At 38.3% G+C, this 24187-nt stretch overlaps 2 pseudogenes; both read left to right on the plus strand.

Annotated features, from left to right (window-relative positions):
• The first annotated feature begins 12322 nt into the window (after positions 1 to 12322).
• Positions 12323 to 13116, plus strand: LOC122099246 (annotated as a pseudogene).
• Positions 13117 to 13598: 482 nt separating this feature from the next.
• LOC122099243 lies at positions 13599 to 13845 on the plus strand (annotated as a pseudogene).
• Positions 13846 to 24187: the final 10342 nt, after the last annotated feature.

Raw genomic sequence — 24187 nt, forward strand, 5'->3', positions numbered from 1 at the left:
AAAAAAAAAAAAATCAAAGAACTTTTTTTTTCTTCTTTTCTTTTTTCTTTCTTTCTTTTTTTTTTTTTTGGTACCTTATATATATAAAAAAAATTTTTTTCCTTTTCTAAAACTTTTATTAATCTTTAATTTTTGCCTTTTTTGAAAAATAATTGTTTTCCAGTAACTTTTTTTTCCCTCTTATAATTTTTATTTTAGGAATACGTGAATATACGTTTTCCTTTCTTTTCTTGTCTTCTCTCTCTTTTTCTTTCTTTCTTAATTATCTTTTTGTTTTTTGTCTAGCTCTACTGAACTTCTGATCTTTTTTTCCTCCCTTTCTTATCCTTTTCACCTTTTCCTTTCTTTTGTTCTTCTGTATGTGACTTAACTCTTGTCCTACACATCCTCAGATAAACCCATAGTTAACTAGTAGACCCTATCCCCCATTGTGTACACACTTAATCCACAAATTTATTACTCAATCCGAAACCTCTGAGACTTAAATTCCTTAATAGCAGTACTACCTCTTTATACCTATATAATATTTTAAGCATTTTTTAAGTTTTTCACATCTCCTCTATCTCCCTCCTGTTTTCTCATTATATTCACATTCCTCTCTAAATAGATGGTCTTTCAATCTCCACAACTATATTAATTTTTACATTTCTAATTTTTTTTCTGGTCTCTTTTCATTTCCCTTTCCCTTTCTTCTTTTTCTCTCCCTCTCTACTTGCATCCTACCCAACCTATTTCCTGCATTGAGATTCAGACATAGTTAACTCTCCCTGTGCCTCCCCACACCAATCTATTCCTAATTTTTACCCACATCTCTCCCTAACCCTAAAAATTTCTGGTTTTCCAAATTCTTCTCTGCGGTTCAAAGCCCATTAACATATAGTTGTTTGATGTTGAATAGATGTATCTGTTGAACTAGATTGTATCTGTAGACTATTGACTGTATAAATGCAAACGTTGGTTGATGGTTGCCTTAAGATAGTGTTCTAGCACAAAACTGGTGCTATTTTCATCTCAAATGGGCAGAGTAAGCCGAAAAAACACAAGAAAAATGGCAAACCCGGGTATATCAATTCCCAATCTTGATAATCAGGGGTCAGATCAGATAATGAACAATCCAGAGGAGAATTCCCAAATAGCTCTACAAACACTGGTGGCAAACATGATAAATGAGAAGTTTGACAACTTACAAAGGACTCTGTATGAGCATGATAGGGAGAGAGAGGAGGCATCCCAAAAGTTTATACAGGAATATCATAAGCGTGAGGAAGCTACTCAAAAACTGATACAGAATTTCCGTGAACAACTTGAGAATACTCAAAGAGAAAGGGAGGAATGGCGTGAGCAGGCTGAGAACACTCAAAGAGAACTGCAGGAATCCCACGAACGGGAGGAAAGAGAACTGCAGGAATCCCACAAACGGGAGGAAGCTAATCAAAGAGTAATTCAGGAATTGAGAGACCAGATAGAGAACACACAAAGATCACTAAAGGCATTTATGGAATCCATTAACAAAGAGCTGAAGGAAGTCAGGGAGACCACAAAGGGAATGCTGAATGGAACCCAACAGAAGGAATGGGAGTCCAAAGAAACCATAACCAATCAATTAAGTGATTTGAGAACAAACACTGAACACCAAATTAAGGAAGTAAAGAAATTCATACAAGACCTAAAACAGAGCTTCAACAAAGAACTTGAAGCCATCAAAGCTGACCAATTAGAAGGAAAAGAGATAAAAAACAAAGTAGAGAGTCTTGACAGCAGGTTAGACCACGCAGAAGATCGAATCTCAGGTATTGAAGACAGCCTAGATATTATAGAGAAAGAACATACAACCATCCAAGACAAGTCCAAGAAGTATGATAGATCTATCCAACACCTGGAAGACACCATCAGAAGGCCTAATCTAAGGATAATGGGTGTAGAGGAGCACCTAGAAACAGAAGTTAATGGTCTAGGAAATTTGTTTAACAGGATCCTAGCAGAGAACTTCCCAAACATACAAAAAGATAGGCCTATTCAGATACAAGAAGCTTTTAGAACCCCAAATAGACCAGACCAGAATAGGACATCCCACCGTCACATTATAATCCACACAGGATCAACTCAGACCAAGGAAAAGATCCTTAAAGCTGTCAAGGAGAGAAGGTTAATCACCTATAAAGGGAAACCAATTAGAATCACCTCAGATTTCTCAGCAGAGACAATCAAAGCAAGAAGAGCCTGGAATGATGTATGGCATGCCCTAAAAACAAACAACTATCAACCAAGAATACTGTACCCAGCTAAACTCTCCTTCATAACTGAAGGCCAAATAAAAACCTTCCATAGCAAAGAAAAACTGAAACAATACATCTCCACCAAACCAGCCCTACAAAAGATTCTTAAAGATGTCCTACACATAGAAAACCAACAAGACCGCAACAAAGGCCAAGAAACTGCACCCAAACTGAGAATCCAAGAACCATAGGAAGAACCTAGTTTTCACAGCCCCCAAGAAGGTGGATAACATGGCAGGAACTCCCAAATACCTTTCAGTCCTATCTCTTAACGTTAACGGACTGAACTCTCCAATTAAGCGACATAGACTGTCTAGTTGGATTAAAAAACAAGACCCTTCTATCTGCTGCCTGCAGGAGTCACATCTTGCCCGTAAAAACAAACACATTTTCAATGTTAAAGGCTGGAACAAAATCTACCAAGCAAACGGACCCCATAAACAGGCGGGAGTTGCAATCTTAATATCAGATAAAATAGACTTCAAATTAAAATTCATGAAAAGAGATAAAGAAGGTTGCTACATACTAATTAAAGGATCTCTCCTTCAGGAGGATATTACAATTCTAAATATCTATTCGCCAAACAATGGAGCACCCAAATTTATCAAAGAAACACTACTTTCCCTCAAATCCCATATAGATCCAAAGACATTAATTGTTGGGGATTTTAACACACCACTCTCCCCACTAGATAGATCAACTCGGCAAAAACTCAACAGAGAAACTGCAGATCTAAACAGCTGCATAGATCAACTAGACTTAACAGACATCTACCGAACATTTCACCCAGCAGCATCAGAATACACGTTTTTCTCAGCAGCACATGGAACGTTTTCTAAAATAGACCACATTTTAGGCCACAAAGCAAACTTGTCTAAATTCAGAAACATTAAAGTTATACCTTGCATTCTCTCTGACCACAAGGGAATAAAATTAGAACTCAACACCAAAAGCCACCAAAGAAAGTCCGGTATCACATGGAGGCTGAACAACACACTGTTGAATCAAGAGTGGGTCATGGAAGAGATTAGAAAGGAAATTCAAATGTTCATGATATTCAACAAAAATGAACACACAAAATACCAGCTCCTCTGGGACACAGCAAAGGCAGTACTCAGAAGCAAGTTTATAGCTCTGAGCTCCTACATCAACAAATTGGAGAGATCTGAAACTAGCAATTTAATGACACACCTAAACCTCCTTGAAAAAGAGCAGCAAGATAAACCCCAATCCAGTAGACGGAAAGAAATAATCAAAATTAAATCAGAATTAAATGAATTAGAATCCAAAAAAACTATAGAAAGAATCAACAAAACAAAGAGTTGGTTCTTCGAAAAAATTAACAAAATTGACAGACCCTTAGCAAATCTTATCAGAAAAAGAAGAGAACACACCCAAATTAATAAACTCAGAGATGAGAATGGAAACATCACCACGGAGACAACCAAGATTCAGAACATTATAAGGGAATACTTCTCAAAACTTTATGCTAATAAGTTTGAGAACTTGACAGAAATGGACCTCTTCCTAGCAAACATTGACATGCCAAAACTAAACCAAGATGAGTTAAACCAGCTTAACAGGCCCATATCAAGCATTGAAATAGAAACAGCAATAAGAGACCTCCCAGCTAAGAAAAGTCCAGGACCAGATGGTTTTACACCGGAATTTTACAAGGCCTTCTAAGCAGAGCTCACACCAATACTCCTCCAACTCTTCAATGAAATTGAAAGAGAAAGCTCACTACCAAACACATTCTATGAAGCCATCATAACCCTCATCCCAAAACCAGGCAGGGACTCATCAAAGAAAGAGAACTATAGACCCATTTCTTTGATGAACATTGATGCAAAACTTCTCAACAAAATTTTGGCCAATCGACTTCAACAATTCATCCAAAAAATCATACACCACGATCAAACAGGATTCATTTCAGGGATGCAAAGCTGGTTCAATATACGCAAATCAAATAATATTATTCATCACATCAACAGGAGCAAGAATAAGAACCACATGGTTATCTCAATAGATGCAGAAAAAGCATTCGACAAGATCCAACACCCCTTTATGATGAAGGTTTTGGAAAAATTAGGAATCCATGGAACATTCCTCAATACAATAAAGGCTGTATACGACAAACCTACAGCCAGCATTATACTCAATGGTGAAAAACTAAAGCCATTTCCTCTTAACTCAGGAACAAGACAAGGATGCCCACTCTCTCCACTTCTCTTCAATCTAGTATTAGAATGCCTAGCTATAGCAATAAGACAAAATGCAGACATAAAGGGGATCCAAATAGGGAAAGAAGAAATAAAACTCTCCCTCTTTGCAGATGACATGATCTTGTATTTAAAGAATCCCATAGACTCCACTCCCAAGTTACTCAAGCTGATTCAAAACTTTGGCAAAGTAGCAGGTTATAAAATTAACCCCCAAAATTCAATGGCTTTTCTGTATGCCAACAATGAGAAAAGTGTGGCTGAAATTAGGAAAGCAACTCCATTTGTAATAGCCCACAAAAAATAAAATACCTAGGAATTAATTTAACTAAAGAAGTGAAGGACCTCTATGATGAAAACTTTAAAATCTTGAAAAAGAAAATCAACACAGAACTTAAAAAATGGCAAAGCCTCCCATGCTCCTGGATTGGAAACATTAACATCGTGAAAATGGCAATACTTCCCAAGGCTATCTACAAATTCAACGCAATACCTATCCAAATTCCAACCTCATTCTTCAAGGAAACAGAAGAGGCAATCCAAAAATTCATATGGAACAATAAAAGACCCCGAATAGCAAAAACGCTCCTGAATGGAAAGAACACTGCTGGAGGAATATCAATACCAAACTTCAAACTCTACTATAAAGCCATAGTAATCAAAACAGCTTGGTATTGGCATAAGAACAGACCTCAGGACCAATGGAATAGAATTGAAAACCCAGAAATGAACCTACAGACCTATAGCCATCTAATCTTCGATAAGGGAGCTAAAACAATAGAATGGAAGAAAGACAACCTCTTCAGTAAATGGTGCTGGCAAAATTGGTTAACTACATGTAGAAAACTTAAGCTAGATCCTTATATATCACCCTGCACCAGAATCAACTCCAAATGGATCAAAGACCTTGAACTCAAAGCAGACACTCTGAAAACATTACAGGATGGAATAGGAGAAACCCTGGGTCTCCTTGGCTCAGGCCGAAATTTTCTGAATAGAGACCCGGAAACACAACAAATCAAAGAAAGGTTGGACAAATGGGATTGCATAAAGTTGCAGAGCTTCTGCAGGGCAAATGACATAGCTAGCAAGATCAATAGAAAGCCCACGGATTGGGAGAAGATCTTTACTAGCCATACAACGGACAAGGGTCTCATATCTAAAATATACTTGGAACTCAAAAAATTAAACCCCCCAACAACAAATCCTCAAAGAAACAACTGCCCAATAAATAAGTGGGCGAAAGACTTAAAGAGAAACTTCTCTGAAGAAGAAAGAAGGATGGCCAATAGACACATGAAGAAATGTTCAACATCCCTAGCCATAAAAGAAATGCAAATCAAAACAACATTGAGATATCACCTCACTCCAGTTAGAACAGCAAAAATCAAGAACTCTAACAACAACAGATGCTGGAGGGGATGTGGACAGAAAGGATCCTTACTTCATTGTTGGTGGGAATGTAAACTTGTTCAACCACTTTGGAAAGCAGTATGGAGGTTCCTCAAAAGACTTCACATAGAGCTCCCCTATGACCCAGCAATCCCACTTTTGGGCATTTACCCTAATGTTTACAAACAAGACCACACTAAAGCTACCAGCACAACTATGTTTATTGAAGCATTATTTACCATAGCTAAGATATGGAACCAACCCAGATGCCCCTCAGTAGATGAATGGATCAAGAAAATGTGGTATATATACACAATGGAATTCTATGCCTCCATCAGAAAGAATAACATTGCCCCATTTTTTAGGAAATGGAAAAACTTGGAAAAAATTATATTAAGTGAAGTAAGCCAGGCCCAAAGAAACGTAGGTCCCATGGTTTCCCTTATTTGTAATATCTAGTATATGTATGAGTCAAGCGGAAAAGGTCAGATAATGTGATGTCAGGAAAATGAACCCTTAGATGTGTATTTTAATGATTTTTCTTTCATGCATGTGTTTCTAACACATTTATAAGATTATCTCTTTGTTGCTTTGTATGTCCCTCCCCCACAGTATAACCCCTGCTTTCACTATATTTGATGTCAGTATAACTTGTGGAGGAGATGGGGAAAAACCAGTTGTTTAAGGATACAGGTGGACCTGTTGCAACAATGAGAAGTACAAGTTGTCATGTCCAAAACGAGCTTTACAACGTTGGTGCGGGGGGGGGGGGGGGGGGTGGGCGGTAAGGAGAAGAATTGGGATTAGGGGGGGAGGGGGGAGGCTGGGAAGGGATGTGAAGGGTAAACAAAGGAGGAGGCTGCAATGCTTGGTAAGAAATGTACGCATTATCCTGCCCGTGTAACTGTAACTCCTCTGTACAGTATGTTCACAAATAAAATTAAATTAAATTAAAAATAAATAAATAAATAAATAAAAATAAATAAAATGTGAGGGATAGTTTAAATCTCAACCCCTTTATGTGCCAAAAGCTCTAATTGGCAGTAACTTTTGAGCTGACACCAGCTACATGAAATTCATCTGCTCAGGAAAAAGTTTGTAAACCTGAGAGTGTGTTTCTATTGACATCTGTCTGAAGGCCTGCACAGGTAACTTAGGCATTGTTAGGGTCACTAGAGATCACATTCCTAAGTCATCCAGAAAGATGTTTTTACAGCCCAGAGTGCTAAACAAGCTACACTGCTGTAGCCAGAGAAAAGTTCTGTGCAGTTGTAAAAAGTTAAAATATTGTTCTTAATGACATCTAACCCTGATAACCTCTTTGTAAAATAGGCCAAGGTTATAGGTTGCTGGCTACATAGGATCAACACCCCTGAAGTCAGCTTGAAGAAGTTACAGAAGATGGACCTTTGCCCATCAACTCCCTTTTAAGATCAAGAGTCCAGAGTCAGTTTTGGTAAAACCAGGCAAAATAGATAAAAATAATAGTGTTAAGAGGTGTGCAAGTGTGGAGACTGCATCTGTCAGAGATGGTTACAAGGCTAAGCCTTCTGTGTTTATGTACAAAAATATCTGGTTAGAAAGAAAGTTGTTATTTTGGTAAATTGTCCAGGACTATGGTCTAAACAGTCTTAAAAATCAATGGGGCCACAGTCTGCCAAGCCTATGTAATGTATCCTTAACCATCTGTGTAGAAATTTGCAGCCCAGCATGAGGTGTGACAGTTCCTTGGGGCCACTCAGAAAGTTCGATGACAGCCTGACAGTCTCCTAGAGGAAATCTACATCGTCACACAGACCACCTTCACCGTGGTAAAAGTAGACTGAACTCCTGCCTCATTCCATCACCTAAGACTGCTTCCCGGTTGAAGGTTGCTAAAACTAAGATCTTGTGGGACATTCTTTTGGGTGATATCCAGAAACCCTCTCTATTCCCACAGTGGATATTGGGGGCAAGGATATCACTGGCTTGATGGCCTTAGGCACTTCATGTCATAGTGACTGGAAATCTGCTCTTAAAGTCACAGCTTAGTTTGGCTCTGGTATAGTAATAACCTGCTAAATATGTTATCAATACAGATAGTAAAAGGAATGAGACCCAGCCCTGCTCTTAGCCTTAAAATCTAGCAAGCTTCTGCATCCCAGTGGTGCCTTGAGGCTGTTCTGAGTTTAATTTAGCTCAAGGAATTGTGAAGAAGAGGAGGGTAGCAAAGAAAGCCTTGGGGAAAAAAAGTTGGGGAAAAATTGGTATCTTCTGGATAAGAAAGGATTTAAAAAGTAAGGGCCTTTGGTACTGTTACTTTTGTTACTTACAATCGGACCTTGTAAAGAGATCAGTGCAGTCCATTAGTCTATTAGTTCTGAGATCCCAATACCAAACTGTAAATATAAAAGACTGTACCAATTAAGGGACCATCATTGGTCCCTGATGCTCTAGAAGAGGAGGGAATGAAAAACCTAAGCAACTCCATTGTTATTTAACACTCCATCTCAGTTCTGCGACTTGACTCGCGACCCACTTTAGCCCCAATGCCAGGAATTTAAGACAAAGCCATGCATAAACAATGCTTGGAGACATAAGTGGCATTTGCTTAAGACAGGTGATTGCCCCTGAGTGACTTAGGGCTAAGAGCTTCAGTTAAAACCATATAATGGCCCAACCAACTGGTTCTTCAGAGCTCAGGGTGAAACATGCCATGTATATTGTTGGACTATGTGTGACTCCTAACCATTTGTGGTCAAGCTATGGAACAAGGATATTTTTCTGTAAAGGTCATCCAATTATATTTGCCCAGCTTAGCTTGCTTTAAATGTTAACCAATCATGTATTTTTTACGTAAAAGTTCCTTAAATTTGTTTGTTTAATACTATAAAATCTGTGCTGATTCTATGTTCAGGGCCTCATAGCGTCACCGGTTACCAAGTGTGTGAAGGACCAAGCTTGAGCTTGCAATAAACGGCTCTTTGCTGTTTGCATTGATTATGGTCTCTGGTGGTCTGTGAGGGGGCATCCAAAAACGGGATACTTCAGATAGGGGATAGCACTGGACCACTTTGAGTTACAATAGCACTTCCACTGTTTGGCTGGTTAGAGATAAGTCTTGAGCCATGCTTCCAGCCTGGCTCTTTGCAGATTAGTTGGGAGATGGAGTCTTAGGGATTTTTCAGCTCGGGCTGGCTTTGAACTGAAATCTTTGACACAAAAGCCCTTTATTATTTCCAATTAAAACAACAAGGAGATCAAGTAGAATAAGTAGAGCTTACCTGATCCTTATCAAGAATTGCCAACAAATATTCTGAAATGACAAAACTCATTAGATGTGATGAGAATTTTAGCACAGTTATGCCCAGTACTTTTGAACCATGTAGTCAGTAGAATACACAACACAAAACAAAAAAGGCAAAACTGAAAACCTAAAATTTTGACAACAATGTTTAGATATCTTTGCTAACAAAGTACATCACATGGTGGACCTCAGTTACCAGGTCCTGTGAAAAGAGCAACTTGTTAGCAAGGCATCTTAGAATAGCTGGTTGGAGTAGTAAGCTTGGTGGAAGGTTAAGGGTCAGATGGGGCCAAACCCTTAACCCACCATGTGGCCAAGATGGCAAACTCAAGATCGCAAATTTCTGAAAAATGCAAAGAAACCCTGAACAAATAGATCAAGCCTACATTGGCTAGCCTTTGAGAGGGAATCTAGAGAGGGGGGTCCCTGGGACCCAGCTTGTATCGCACTCTTCAGTGCACAAGCCAAAAAGTTGTAGAAAAAAGGATAGAAAGTTGGACATGAATGGCAGAGAGAGAGCAAAGAGCCTGAAATTAAACAGACTTCTGACCATTTACCTTTGCAGTAGCAAAAACTGTACATCTGAGAATACATAAAATTAGGCTCTCTGGCTTTCCAGGAAGCACAGGAGGCATTTCAAAGGGGTTTCACGGCTCAGGTGTGATTTTTGCAGCACCCCATTAAATGAGTAGGAGAGTCTGGTGAGTGAAGGAGAGCTGACCAGGCAGAAGCGGTGTTCCAACTTCCCCCAGAGCCCTCTAAAGAGAAATGGCCAAGCCCCCAAAGCCAAGCGTCCTCGGGTTCAGAGGTGACCTAAAGGCCATAGGAACTCTCTGGCATGGTGCCACATCTAGACAGAGACTGAGCAACAGAGAGCCGTAGAGAGCAGTTTCACTCACCAGAATAGAGAGGTGGTGTGGACATGGATGTGAAGGCCAGCAATGGTATCGATGCTCTGTGTCTGCAGCAGACAGACCAGTTCACAAAAGGCCATCAGAACTGTGGGTATTTCTCAGAGCAAAAAGGGAAAAACAAACAGAAAAAGAAAAAAGAGGGAAAAAAAGAGGAATCCCAGCTATCCTGACTTTAAGCCCTTTATCCGAGTCATGGCACCATTTATGTTAGGTTTTTAAAAAGAGGTAGCCGAGTAAGAACAGTACCACACACATGGTATTCAGGTAAGGGGTAGGTTTATTCATCGTTCTGGCTGGCACCAGGCCATGTTGGCTCTCCACATGGCTGGGGAAGGCCTGGGAATGAGAGCTGGGCAAGAGAAGAGAAGAAAAGAGCTGAGAAAGAGCTAGAAAAGAGCAGAGAGAAGGCTAGGTCTTTATATACCACTGAAGTCTTTGATCCAGTTTGGAGTTGATTCTGGTGTATGAAGTCAAAGCAGACACCCTGAAAACATTACAAGAATAGGAGAACTCTAGGGCTCCTTGGCACAGGCCAAAATTTTCTTAATAAAGACCCAAAAACACAACAAATCAAAGGTTGGACAAATGGTATTGCATGAAACTGCAGAGCTTCTGCATGGCAAAGGACATAGCTAGCAAGATCAAAAGAAAGCCCATCGATTGGGAGAAGATCTTCACTAGCCATACAATGGACAAGGGCCTCCTATCTAAAATATACTTAGAACTCAAAAAATTAAATCCTCCAACAATAAATCCTCAAATATCCTGATTAACAAGGAGGCTAAAGACTTAGAGTTCTCTGAAGAAATAAGAGTGGCCAATAGACACATGAAGAAATGTTCAACTTCTCTAGCCATAAAAGAAATGCAAATCAAAAGAACATTGAGATTCCACCTACCCCTAGTTAGAATGGCTAAAATCAAGAAATCTAATAACAGATGCTGGAGGGGATGTGGCCAAAAGGGAACCCTACTACATTGTTGGTGGGATTATAAACTTGTTCAAATACTTTGGAAAGCAATTTAGAGGTTCCTCAAAAGACTCCACATTGGGCTCCCCAGCAATCCCACTTTTGGGCATTTACCCAAATGATCACAAACAAGACCATACTAAAGCTCCCAGCCCAACTATGTTTATCGCAGCATTATTCACCATAGCTAAGATATGGAACCAACCCAGATGCCCCTCAGTAGATGAATGGATCAAGAAAACATGGTATATATGTACAGTGGAATTCTATGCCTCCATCAGAAAGAATGCCATTGTCCCATTTGTTAGGAAATGGAAAGACTGGAAAAAATTAAGTGAAGTAAGCCAGACTTAAGGGAAACCATGGGACCTATGTTTCTTTATCTGCAATAACTAATATGTCTAGGACAAGTAGAGGAGGTCAAAAGCTATGTACACATGAGCATATAACCTGATGCTAAGCAAAATGAATCCCAAGATAGGGACACAGTGGTTTTATCTTTCTTGATGTAGTTTTTAATGTATTTCTAAAAGAAACAGAAAAATCACATAGTACATTGTATATTATTCCCCCATGGTATAATCCCCGTTTTCACTGTATTTGATTCTGGTACCCTGCATCTTGTATATATAGTCTTCTAATTTGGGGAGGGGAAGGGAAATAACAAAAAGCTGAAATAAGGATACAGGTTTACCCACTGTAACAATGAGATGTACAAGACACTATGTTGAAAACAAACATTACAACTTTGGAGGGGGGGGGGGAAGGATTTGGGGAGGAGAGAAAGGATAGTAGGGGAAAACAAAGGAGGGGGTAACAATGCTTGATAGGACATGTACTCATTTACATAATTGTAACACCTCTGTACATTATCTTTACAATAAAAAATATGAAAGTCTTTGTAGAGATGGAGACCAAGCTTGTCCTTAGGAAGCCCCAAGAAAAATGTGGACTCTATACAGGTGTGTGTTGGGGAAGAGGTGGGAGAGATTGTCTACTGCAGCGCTGACCAAAGCTTTTTACAATGTACCTGGAAGTACAAGGGTTTTCTACGGATCTTGGTGTTCTGGTGGTGGTGCAGGAGCAGCATGGAGCAGCCGCCAGTTCCAGCATGTGGCTCACCAAGGAGCTGGACCAGTGGATAGAATAGCTGAATGAGCCCCAGGTAAAGAGTCCCTGTGAGAAGGCTAAGGAAATACTGACAAAAGAATCCCTCGTACAAGAGGTTCCATGTCCAGTCACTCTGTGGAGATGTGCACGAGCAATTTCACAGTCTCATGGAACTGTTTAGAATTGGTGGGAAATCACCAGATACAAATTACTTGTTTATGGGAGATTATGTTGGCAAAGGATATTTTTCACTTGAAACAGTCATACTGCTTCTAGCTCTTAAGGTTCGTTACCATGAATGCATCACCATTCTTTGAGGGAATCATGAGAGCACACAAGTTTATGGTTTCTATGATGAGTGCTTAAGGAAATATGGAAATGAAATGTTAGTCAAAAAGATCTGTAAAGTTTTTCCAATCTTCCTCTCACTGCATTGGTGGATGGGCAGATCTTCTACCTACCATGGTGGTCTCTCAGCATCCATAGATACACTGGATCACATCTGAGCCTTGATCACCTACAGGAAGTTCCCCGTGAGGGTCTGTGACTTGCTGAAGTCAGATCCAGATGATGGTACTGTTTGGGGTATATCTCCTCAAGCTGGTTTCACCTTCAAGCAAGATATTTCTGAGACATTTAATCATGCCAGTGAATGGGCTGACATTGGTGTCTAGAGCTCATCAGTTGGTGATGGAGGGATGTAACTGGTGCCATGACCAGAATGTAGTAATGATTTTCAGTGCTCTATTGTTATCTTTATGGTAACCAAGCTGCAATCATGGAGCTTAATGGCATTCTAAAATATTCTTTCTTGCAGTTTGATCCAGCACCTCATAGAGGTGAGCCACATGTACTACTTTCATGGTATCTGAAGCCTCAGACTGCACATCTATGTTTAGTGATGTGCTCTCAGCTACAGAACCAGATCTCACAGCTGAACCTATAGTCTGAATATCCTCATTTTCTCTAGCAAAGATTTTTTTGGAGAAATTTCACATATGATTTTTCTCATTCTTTAAGCTCATCTATTAGATTAGTAAATGCTCAACATTAACAGATCTTTCATTTTTTTTCCCACAATGTCTTGGATTTGGTAATATAGTCAGGAACTTAAACAAGCCTACACCAAACTTGCTCTTTTCTGATGAAAAGAATTCTATTTGCCTTCTTCTGTTGGCTACCTCAATCCATGTTGTTAAGCCGATCGTCAACACACTCACTGCTCCAGTTGGGTAAATCCTGATTGTTCATACTTTCTTCAAAAGGACCTCCTCCTGTGGCCATGTTGGCTTTCACAAATTACTTTCTTGGTCAGTCGGTGCTGAAGTCCTGGCCAGGGCATGATCTCTGGATCCCGCCTCTCCCAGTGCCTCTGACGACCATTCATCATGATTTTTCTGTATGAGGCTCAGTTCAGTGCCCAGGAGGATGATGAACACTGACATGGATGCAGTTGATGTGGAAAATCAGATGGAACTGGAGGAAAAAAACACAACTTATTAATCAAGTGTTGGACCTTCAACACACACTTGAAGATCTCTCAGCAAGAGTAGATGCAGTTAAGGAAGAAAACCTGAAGCTAAAATCAGAAAACCAACTTCTTGGACAATATATAGAAAACCTCATGTCTGCTTCTAGTGTTTTCTAAACTGACACAAAAAGCAAAAGAAAGTAAGGGATTGAGTTCATTTACGGAATTGCTGCTTCTCTTTCCATTAGTCTGTGTATTATGTTAGTCTAAGAAAATGTGCAGATGTCTTGTAGAGACTTTATGATTAGAATTGCATATATTTTAACTTGAAGATGAATGTCTTATTGATACATAGGCTTAGAAATGTTTTTACTACATGCTTACTTAGTAAGATATACAAGAAAATAACCATGTTGTGAAAATGTGACCAAAATCATGTACTGAATGCACAGCTTTATGTATGTATCTGTCCGCCATTGTGTGCCTCTCCTCCATCTGCCTCATCCTCCCTATTTCCCTTCTCCTAAGTCAAGATAGTTTCACATTTGTAAAAGTACTTTGAGTAGTAATCACCCAACAGTAACCTGATCTGTAAGTCCTGAAGTTAACCAAAACCTTGCCTAAAGTTTGTCAGTTGTGCTAGTAATAAGATAGGACTGATGGTTTCTCTTTAATCATTTGAAAACAGATTTGGGCTATAAAGAGGATTTTAATTTGAAACTAAATTATCAAATTGAGATTTGTTTAAAAACAAAAAACAACTTGCTTTTGCACCAAATAACCCACTTGGTATCTGAAAAGATAAGAATTTTGGTTATGTATCTATTAGAAGTAGAAAATCTTGGAGGAATAAATAGAAATAGGTAAAAAATTGATAAAAGTAGCAACCTACCTCAAATGTTTTCACTCCAGATTTGTATTGTCTCTGGCACAGAACAGACTTTTGGGGAATATATATATATATACATATATATATATATATATATACATATATATATATATATATATATGAAAATGGGTTAAGTTTGAATGATCTTACACATGCCACATGCTATGCTATACCAGCTCTAGGGTTTGGTTGCAAGGTTTATTTGTTGTACCGAGTCAATTAACTGTTGCCAAATTGCTTGGCGATTGTACTAGTATTAGAATCATGAATAAGAGAATTTTATATGTATAATTGGTAAGCTTAGTATTTTTATCTCACTGTTTCTATAAATTCAACTAATTGGTTTGTAGATTTTAGTCATTCTTTTAATTTTAAAAATTTAGTTCATAGATTCCATTTGGTAAAGGAATCAATATCAGAAGTAATATCAAGATATTATACTAGGAAAAGAGATCCACTAATATAGCTTATGGTTATTAGATTTGAACTACTTTAATCATCGGATAATTTTATGTGTTAGTATAAGATTTGATGAATGACTTTAACTATATAAAGATGTAATAGTCATACTGCAAACATTTTGCATCCCTTTTGTGACCTAATTTTACAAATATTTAAAATTGTGTTGCATTTTTGCTTTGCTGTTTAATAAAAAGATGTTTCAGAGAAAAAAAAAAAACACCAAGCTTTCTCTTACATAGGCCACATGCTATGCTATACCAGCTCTAGGGTTTGGTTGCAAGGTTTATTTGTTGTACCCAGTTGTAACCAACTTTCTCTTCAGAAGCTAGTTTTTGCAGCTCGGAAAGAGTGCCTTTCCTGTCCACGCTTCACATCTGTTGTCTGCTGTAAAGGAGACCCAAGCAGTGGTGGGCAGGCTCCCAGAACCCAACACTAGCGGCAGCTCTTCCTCAGAGAGCTTGGCAGACAGGCCCACAACTTCCTTGCTGACAACTTGGAGCCTAAAATTCATCTTTCTTACGTTGGCTTCTCTGTGTCAACCACCACAGCCAGTGCCATCTTAGGACCTCATTGTGGTGGAGTCTTAAGCATTTTATTATATAATAGTACAAATTCTCACAACTTACATTAAATTATTTATTCAGTCTTCTATGGTAATATCATATTTTTTGTTTGTCTCTTTAACAGAGAAACAAAGAACACTTTAGTTCAAATGTTAATTTCAAACTTTCCCTGGGCACTATGGTGCAAGGAGACAATTAAGAGGTTACTCTCTATCTTAAAAGAGCTTAATGTAAATGCTTAAATCAGAATTAAATACTTGCTAGGTAGGGCTACAAACATGTCATTGTAGTTTAGGTGAAACAGTTTATCCTAATACTCTGTATTTTATTGTTACTACCTGACTTTATCCTAATACTCCCTGACTTTATCCTAATACTCTGAAAGTCAGGGAACAACAATAACATACAAAGTTTCACTAAAATGAGAAAATGACTTAAAAGTTGAGAAGTTGAGACAGTTCAAGGATCAGAAAGACAGGTGTAGCAAAAGATCTGCTGAACTGAAGTGGTAGATAGAAATAAACTAAAATAAAACTAAGTCTTTCTGATCCTTGAACTCATTTTTTATTATCCCCAGTTGTACATGAGTTACCATTTAACAAAGCAATTTATGAATACAACTCACTTGATCAGTGTTACTCAACATTCTCACTCACCCCTCCTGACCTTTTCTTAGTTGTTCTTTTCTTAGTTGTTTGTAATATACATGGAATTCTTGATTTCTCCCCCTCTTCATTTGTCTACTGCTCTCTCCTTGGCCCCAACTACCTCTTGCAAGTACTGTTTCTTGGTGCTTATTTTGTTGGGCTATCACTTTGCCTTTCTAAGGAATTTTGAGTACTTTGAGTATTTGCTTAAATCTGCCACTTGGATATCATCCAGTGTTTACTTACAGGTTTCATTGTTTAAATATACCACCTTTTCTTGATTCATTTGTCCATTTAAGAGCACCTGTGCTGATTCCATTCCATACTGGATATCCACTTGCTATTCCTCAGGTTGCACAGCCTTTTTGTTAACTCATAGAATCCAGCCAAATGTCACATGTCTCCAAGCCTAAGTGTCTGTTACTTTCACTGATCTGTTTGTTCTTCAATTTTCTATCTGCCAAATGGGGTAATTGGACACACCCATCTTTCTAATGTTGCTAAAATTAGCAATTAAATATCAATATACAAAAAATAATTGAAACATTGCCTGACACATAGTGTTCCATGTTATGTGAATCCATACCATAATTTGCTGATGTTTAAAATGAAGATAACCAGAAGATGACAATTCTGACCTTTTAAGATTAAGTGAGATGTTAAGGTGCCTAACTTATAATAAATATAAGATCTCTTACTACTTTCATTATAAAGTACTTTTACTAGGCGCTGGTGGCTCAGACCTGTAGTCCTAGCTATTCAGGAGGCTGAGATCTGAGGATCGTGGTTCAAAGCCAGCCAGGGCAGGAAAGTCCATGAGACTCTTATCTCCAATAAACCACTCAGAAAACCAGAAGTGGCACTGTGGCTCAAGTGGTAGAGTGCTAGCCTTGAGCTGAAGAGCTGAGGGACAGCACTGAGGCCCAGAGTTCAAGCCCCATGACCACACCAAAAAAGGACTTTTACAGTTTGAAATAACATGCACGCATGTGCATGTGTGTATAGACACACACACACACACACACACACACACACACACACACACACACACACACACACTTAAGGAGTACCATGGTAAACTCTCAGAAGGCAGTTTTAGAAATCTGTGAAGTTGCCAGTAAAAGCATTGGCTTAAGTTTTACAGGGCAATGTATTTATGCCTAAGGTCCAAAAGTTGTCAACTTCCAAAAACTGACATAGAAATTTACATGATATATTTGATGAACCTTTTGAAGAGGCTTATTTATGTCATTTTAGAATAAAGCAATTCTATCAATGTTGATAAAGCTTTGCAGCACTCATTTCTTCCACCTACTTGAACAACTTTAAAGTCTGTAAGCTTGTCAAGAAGCTGTTTTTCATTTCACTTCAGAACTATCCATGGTAATAAACGAGAAAGCCTACATTAAAGGGCATTTATAATAATAGTAATAAAACACTCATACTCTTGGAGATAAACCAACTTTAAAAATGAGTTTTGGCTATAAACTTATTCTTTCACATTAACATATTTTGAACAAAAGCATGCAAATGTTTGTGTGGGTAGTTGTACTTTTTCATAAATAGAGTTTTTTTGAGGTTTTATATTTCACAGCAAAAAGATATTAAGTAGAAGATACAGAGATTTCCTATATACCCTGCCACACTATCACTATCCTCTGAGTAGTACATTGTTACAAATGACACCTCATTATCACCTGAAGTGTTCCCCACAGTTTCTATCAGGATTCACTCTTGGTATAAATTTATTCACATTCATGGAATGAACATCACCATGAATCTATCATGATAGCATCAATCGATCTCTTAATCCTGCTTTCTCATTGCTCCACTCTGTCCCTTTGCCCCTGGTAACTACTGACCTTTCTACTGTCTCCATGGCTTTGCCTTTTTATGCCATGTAATTGAAAAGGGTACATACATTTAAAAAATAGTGCATACATATGTACTATTCTGATTGGTTTCTTTTAACAAGTGATTGCTTAACTTTCCTCCATGTCTATTGCTGGATACTCATTTATATTTTAGCACAGATTACTATATTGGATGTGCCACAGCTTATTCATTCAGTTAGTTACTGAAGGACATCTTCTTTCCAAGTTTAGACAAGTATGGATAAAGCTGTTGTGAATGCCCACATTGTAATTTCATTTTAGACATGAGTTTCTAACTCTTCTGTGTAAATAGTAAGGAACGATTTCTGACAAAACATTTTCACCATATGACCTTGCCATTATGTTCCTTACTTCCAGTGTACCTGTACAATTGCATTCTCTACCAGAAATGAGTGAGTTTCTGTTCATGTCCTTCAGCATTTGGTGGAGTGAATGCTCTGGATTTGGGCCATTCTAATAGGCTTATAATAATACCTTTTGGTTTAATGCATCATTCCGTTGGAGCATTTTTCAGGCATAGTTGTCATCCTTGCATATTTTTATAATATACACAGTGGGATTTTTCACATGTTTTTGCTTGAGTTGATTATTAATAGTATATTTATCAGGCTATTCAGACTTTTTTCTTGTCCCTTAGTAAGATTTTATCCATTTCCTGTTAATTACTGAGTTTTTTACCCCATAATTGTCCTGTGTTTGGAGTGAGTTTCATGGAAATCAGCTGCACCAATACCTCAATCTGTAGTAACACCAAATAAACTTTAAATTTTGATACAGTTTGCACCAATAAACTTTAAAAAGTCTTGGTGCAGATCAATTGAAAAGTGTAAGCTGAATTTTTTTTAAATTCAAAGCTAGTTTTATTTAAAAATAGCATTTAAACTAGAGATCTGAGAATCTCGGTTCATGGCTTCACAGTTTGAAGCCAGTCTGGTTAGGAATGTCTGTCAGACTGTTACCTCCATTAGACAAAAAAAAGGCTGGAAGTGGAGCTATGGCTCAAGTGGTAGAAGGCTAGCCTTGACAAAAACTCGGAGACAGTGGCCAAGCCTTGAGTTAAACCCAGCACTAGCACCAAAAAAAAGAAGGGTATTTAATAAGATGAGATTTGTGCATTTAAAGCTATGACATTAAGTAATTCAAAGAAAAGGTAAATGAATGAAAGTATAGTCTATGTAATGGACTTAACAAAAATGGCTTAAAATGTCCATACAATAGAAGCAATGCATAGATTCAATTCAGTCTTTTAAATTTCCAGTGGCACTATTCATAAAAATAGTAAAAAAAAAAAAAATAGAATATACAAATGGTACCACAAAAGACCTTCCATAACCAAAGCAATCTTGATAAAAATGAGCCGGATTATAACTCTAGCTACTTAAGAAGCTGAGATCTGAGGATCACAGTTCAAAGCCATCCTAGATAGGTAGTCCCCTTACGATTCCTGTTAGTGAAATGAGCTCCTTTCCCATAACTTAGTATACTTCTTCCCCTCTCTACAGCTTAGCATGCTCCCTTCCTAGGCAACACTAGGCCCATTTAGTAAATGCAGTAAATAATCAGCCTCCAACCCCATTTATCTTGGGATGGCACTTCTCTGGGGCAGCTACCACCATATAAGGCATGACCTTCAGGTCCGGGCAGTTTTGGACTGTAGCCATAAATCCTAGTCTGCCATAATGAAGCACCTGGCCCACACATCCACACCAGGGTCTCCTCCTAGCCCCTTCTGGCTCCTCCTAAGCCTCCTAGGTTATATAGGTCACCTCAGACAATAGCCGGTGCTTCTTTTCACTTCTCTCTTGTGGGAAGGGGTCTTGCGGTTCCCTTCCCAGCAGGCAATAAACCTTTCTTTGTTCTCTGTACCTGGATGTCTGCATGATTTTCTGGCAAAGTGTAATTTATTCTAACAATTCCTTATAGAATCATTTTTGAAAAATGTGTTTCTGCCTAGCACTTTGGAATGTCACAAGTATTATATTGGGATGGCATAGTTAAAATCCAGTTTATGCTAGGTACCAGTGGCTCACCCCTGTAATCCTAACTACCCAGAAGGCTGAGATCTGAGGGTTTTGGCTCAAAGCCAGCCCAGGCAGAAAAGTCAATGAGACTCTTATCTCTAATAAAATACTCAAAAGGCCAGAAGTGGCACTGTAATGCAAGTGTAGAGTTCTAGCCTTGATCACAAAAAGGCTCAGGGACAGTGCCCACACCTTGAGTTCATGCCCCAGGACTGGAAAAAAAAAAATCCAGTTGACTATCCTCTCACAAATCCAAGGAAGTCTCTCTATTTTTGGAAAGTTCTAACAATGCAAGCACTTTATTTTACACTTCAAAAACAACCCAGAGTTTTTCATAGTTAGCTATGTTTAGGATGGCACAAAACAGCTAATTCTTGCTGGATCATTATGGTAGGTTCAACAATGGTCTCCCAAGAAATAGTTACGTTCTAATTCGTAATACCTGTGGGTGTTGATGGTAAAGAAAGATTTGATTAAGAATCTTGAGACTGGATTATTCAAATGGATCCCTCATGGCTACAATCATGACTGTCCTTAAACTAAACACAGAGAAATACAGATTCCATTATTTCCTTCTTTTGTGATAGCTACAATGTACCTATAACTTTCTAAAAACCAGAGGCTAAACAGTGGGTGAGCAAGGGGTTACAAATGAATTAACTGAAGTGTGATAGACTCTATGATAGAGTGCAAATAGAATAATTCTTTTTTAAAAAAAAAAAAAAAAACTCTTCAGGGGCTGGGAAGGGTGGCTCAGTGGTAGAGCACTTGCCTTGCATGCTCAAGGCCCTGGGTTCGATTCCTCAGCACCACATAAGAAAATAACCGGAAGTGGTGCTGTGGCTCAAGTGGTAGAGTGCTAGCCTTGAGCTGAAGAGCTGAGGGACAGCGCCCAGGCCCAGAGTTCAGGCCCCACGACCAGACCCCCCCCCATCAAAAAAAAGAAAAAAACTCTTCAAAGTTCTTTAAAAAGTCAAAGTCCAACAAAATAAATACCAGGAAATGGGTACTAGTAAGAGGGGCAGGTGAAGCCAAGTGGAGGGAATGAAGAGAGAAGGGATAGAATACATGCAAGTATTAATTATATATACCACAGAATTGAGAAATATAAGAGAAGGAGTGTGTCAAAAGTGGTGATGATGTTAAAGTGACAACACAGATTAAGATGCATTGTACAAAAACTGCTGGGCTAAATGGCAAATTTAATGCATAACCCAAAATTAAGATAAATGAGGGAAAGGATGTGTTGGGAAAGATGGATGATTAAGAAGTTTTACAAAGGAGTTTCCATTCACCAAAGCATAGGTAGATTTCATCAGAGAGGGGGTGATGTGATGAAAGCAGAGTTGGGGTGATTATGCTTTGGTGATGGAAGAAGACACCACAGAGAAAGAAATACTGATGGTCACTAGAAGCTGGAAAAAAGTAAGCTAACAATGTTCCTTCAGCCGCCAGATAGAACCTATTTCAAGTTTTCTAGTTATTTTGGAGATGGAATCTCATAGATTTTTCTGCCCAGACTGGCTTCAAACTGCCATCCTCTAAATCCTGCATAGGTAGGATTACAGATAGGAGCTACTGAAACCTGGTTTACTAGGGTTTTTTTTTTTTTTCACATCAAACTGCTACTTGGCCTATTATTTGGGGCCTCCTTCACCTCCTCTCATTTTCCACCATTTTTGTTTTATATCACTGTACAAGGCTATATGGCTCAATTTCAGAGCTCTTCAACTAAAAGTTACTACTTTTCTAAGAAATTCTTTAAGCTTCATTATACTGCTTTCTGTTGAAGAGCTTTAAATAATCCTTGCCCAATACTATTTTTGTTATCCAGGACAATAGATTATTATAGGCAAAAGAAAAATTCAGGACAGTACTCCAAAAATAGGGCATTTCATTTTGAAATAAATTATCTCTTACTTTGTCTCAGGGTATATTACAAGGACAAAAAGAAATCTCTAGGGAGGGAGTTAAACAGAGAACTTAATAGTGTTTTGGAGCAGCAATACTGTATTGATTCTATTTTACTTATTCTTTGAGTATGGTCAGTTTCCTACTCTACAGCTTACCTAAGTATGGTAATTTCTTGTGTCCATTTTTTAGTACTCTGTAGCTTACCAAGTTCCTCAGTAACTGAATATACTGGCTATTTCATTTTAGGACCCTTATATATAGTTTATTTTTTATTGTGAAAATACTGTACAGAGGGGTTACAATTACATGGGCAAGATAATGAGTACATTTCTTATCAAGCATTGTAGATTCCTCCTTTGTTTCCCCTTCCCATCCCTTCCCAGTACAGTTTATTTTTTTATTCTGGGATTTGCCTTCTGGACTTTGCATTATATTCACAAACTACTTTGTTGAAAGATCAACTTCTTTGTACAACTAAAAGATTAAAATAAAATTTAAAATAAAATCACAAGTTTCAGTGACTTTATAAGTTGTTAAACACCAGTCTGACTGAAAAGTGGCACATCTGGAGAGAGCATGGAATATTCTAATTCCTGAGTGATGTCCTTTTATAATCCTTAATCAAGGAGTAAACTTTTTCTGAGGACTGTGAACCATCCTAGAAAATGATCTAACAAAGAAGGGATGATGATTTACATCTGAAGGGGGGCACTCTTGTAAGGTTAAGCCCTGAAGTGGATGGACCTGATGATTTACCAATATGTACCAGAGAACTGAATTACATATTTTTGAGTAAAAAACCCACAGATCTCCAAAAGATCTTTCCCCTATATTTGAGCACAAAAATGTAATGGGGAATAGTATTTCAGAAGCTAAGAGAAGGTAAAAATGTGAAGCCCATTGACCAGTAAATAGTTAACTCCAACCTGAACTTTAATGTTGATTCCTAGCCCAATTTGCTTTCTTTTTAGTTGGCTTTTTTCTAAGTTTTAGTAGCAGTTTCTATATATAGTGAAGTTTGTTGACCGTATATAAGGTAAAGTTCCCCAAGTTCCTCTTCAGGGACCTGACATGGAAACTGTTAAGAAGAGGAGACCATCTGTCCCAACTTAAGTGCTCCCCTTCCAAGGAAGATTCCCCAAATCTGAAGACTGTTATTGGAATGGGGATGGGGTCACAAGGTTACTCTTTGGAGGCCATGTGAATCAAAATGTCTACCATTCTGGTTTTTCAGTTAAATTAATTTTTGCAGCAAGAAATGAGCTTGATAAATGGTTGATTATTAAGGGTAATGTTGGTTCTCAGATCCAAGGTTGGAGAGCGGATATCATTGTTAAAGACATAGACAATCTGATTCTCATTACAGCCCTTTAGGGGAGCTCTGGATGTTTGATGCATCATTCTTCTTGATGACATCTGAGAACAGCTACCAAATGTGATAACAGGTCATATTTATAACTAATAGCATTGGATAAGTTACAGGTTACAAATGACAATTTCTGAAAGGGCTATTTATGGTCTGGGTGGCATGGACTATGATAATGAGGCACTCTATGATGTCAAAATTATCATGGATGATCTCTAACCAAGAAGTGTAAGTATTTGTTGAAGCTAGGATTGTTGATGACATTGGTGAAGTTATATTTCTCAGGGTTCACATTCATGAAGAACACTGAAGTATCAGAGAAGGTACACTGAAGTATCAGAGAAGGTACACAGATGATGTGCTTGTTGGCTTCCCTCTTTAAGCCCAGCCTCCTCCTAGTGAAGAAGTCCACTCCTTTGATGTTGGTTGAAGATGAGGATGGGCTTTACACTGATAACAAGCTTCTCAGTCTCAGCCCTGATTGTGCATCCCATGGACTCACACTGGAACATGTAGACTATATAGTTGTTCAGAAAGGTCACATTAATGACTATGTTATCCACTTTGTCAGAGTTATGGCATCTCTGGTGACCAGGCACCCAATAATAACAAAATTCATTTGCTTTGACCTTCTGTTATGTCTTGAGGACTTGGTGGAACTTTATGCAGAGGAGTAGAGAACCTACCAATTTTGAAATTCCATTAGGTATTAGTTTCTTGCACACAATGTGTCTTACTTTTTACAGAAATCCTGTTAGCTTGTATTTTTCATTTGATAAAATAGATCAA

The sequence above is a fragment of the Dipodomys spectabilis genome, unplaced genomic scaffold, assembly GCF_019054845.1.
Source record: "Dipodomys spectabilis isolate Male_0828 unplaced genomic scaffold, ASM1905484v1 ptg000506l, whole genome shotgun sequence".
NCBI lineage: Eukaryota > Metazoa > Chordata > Mammalia > Rodentia > Heteromyidae > Dipodomys > Dipodomys spectabilis.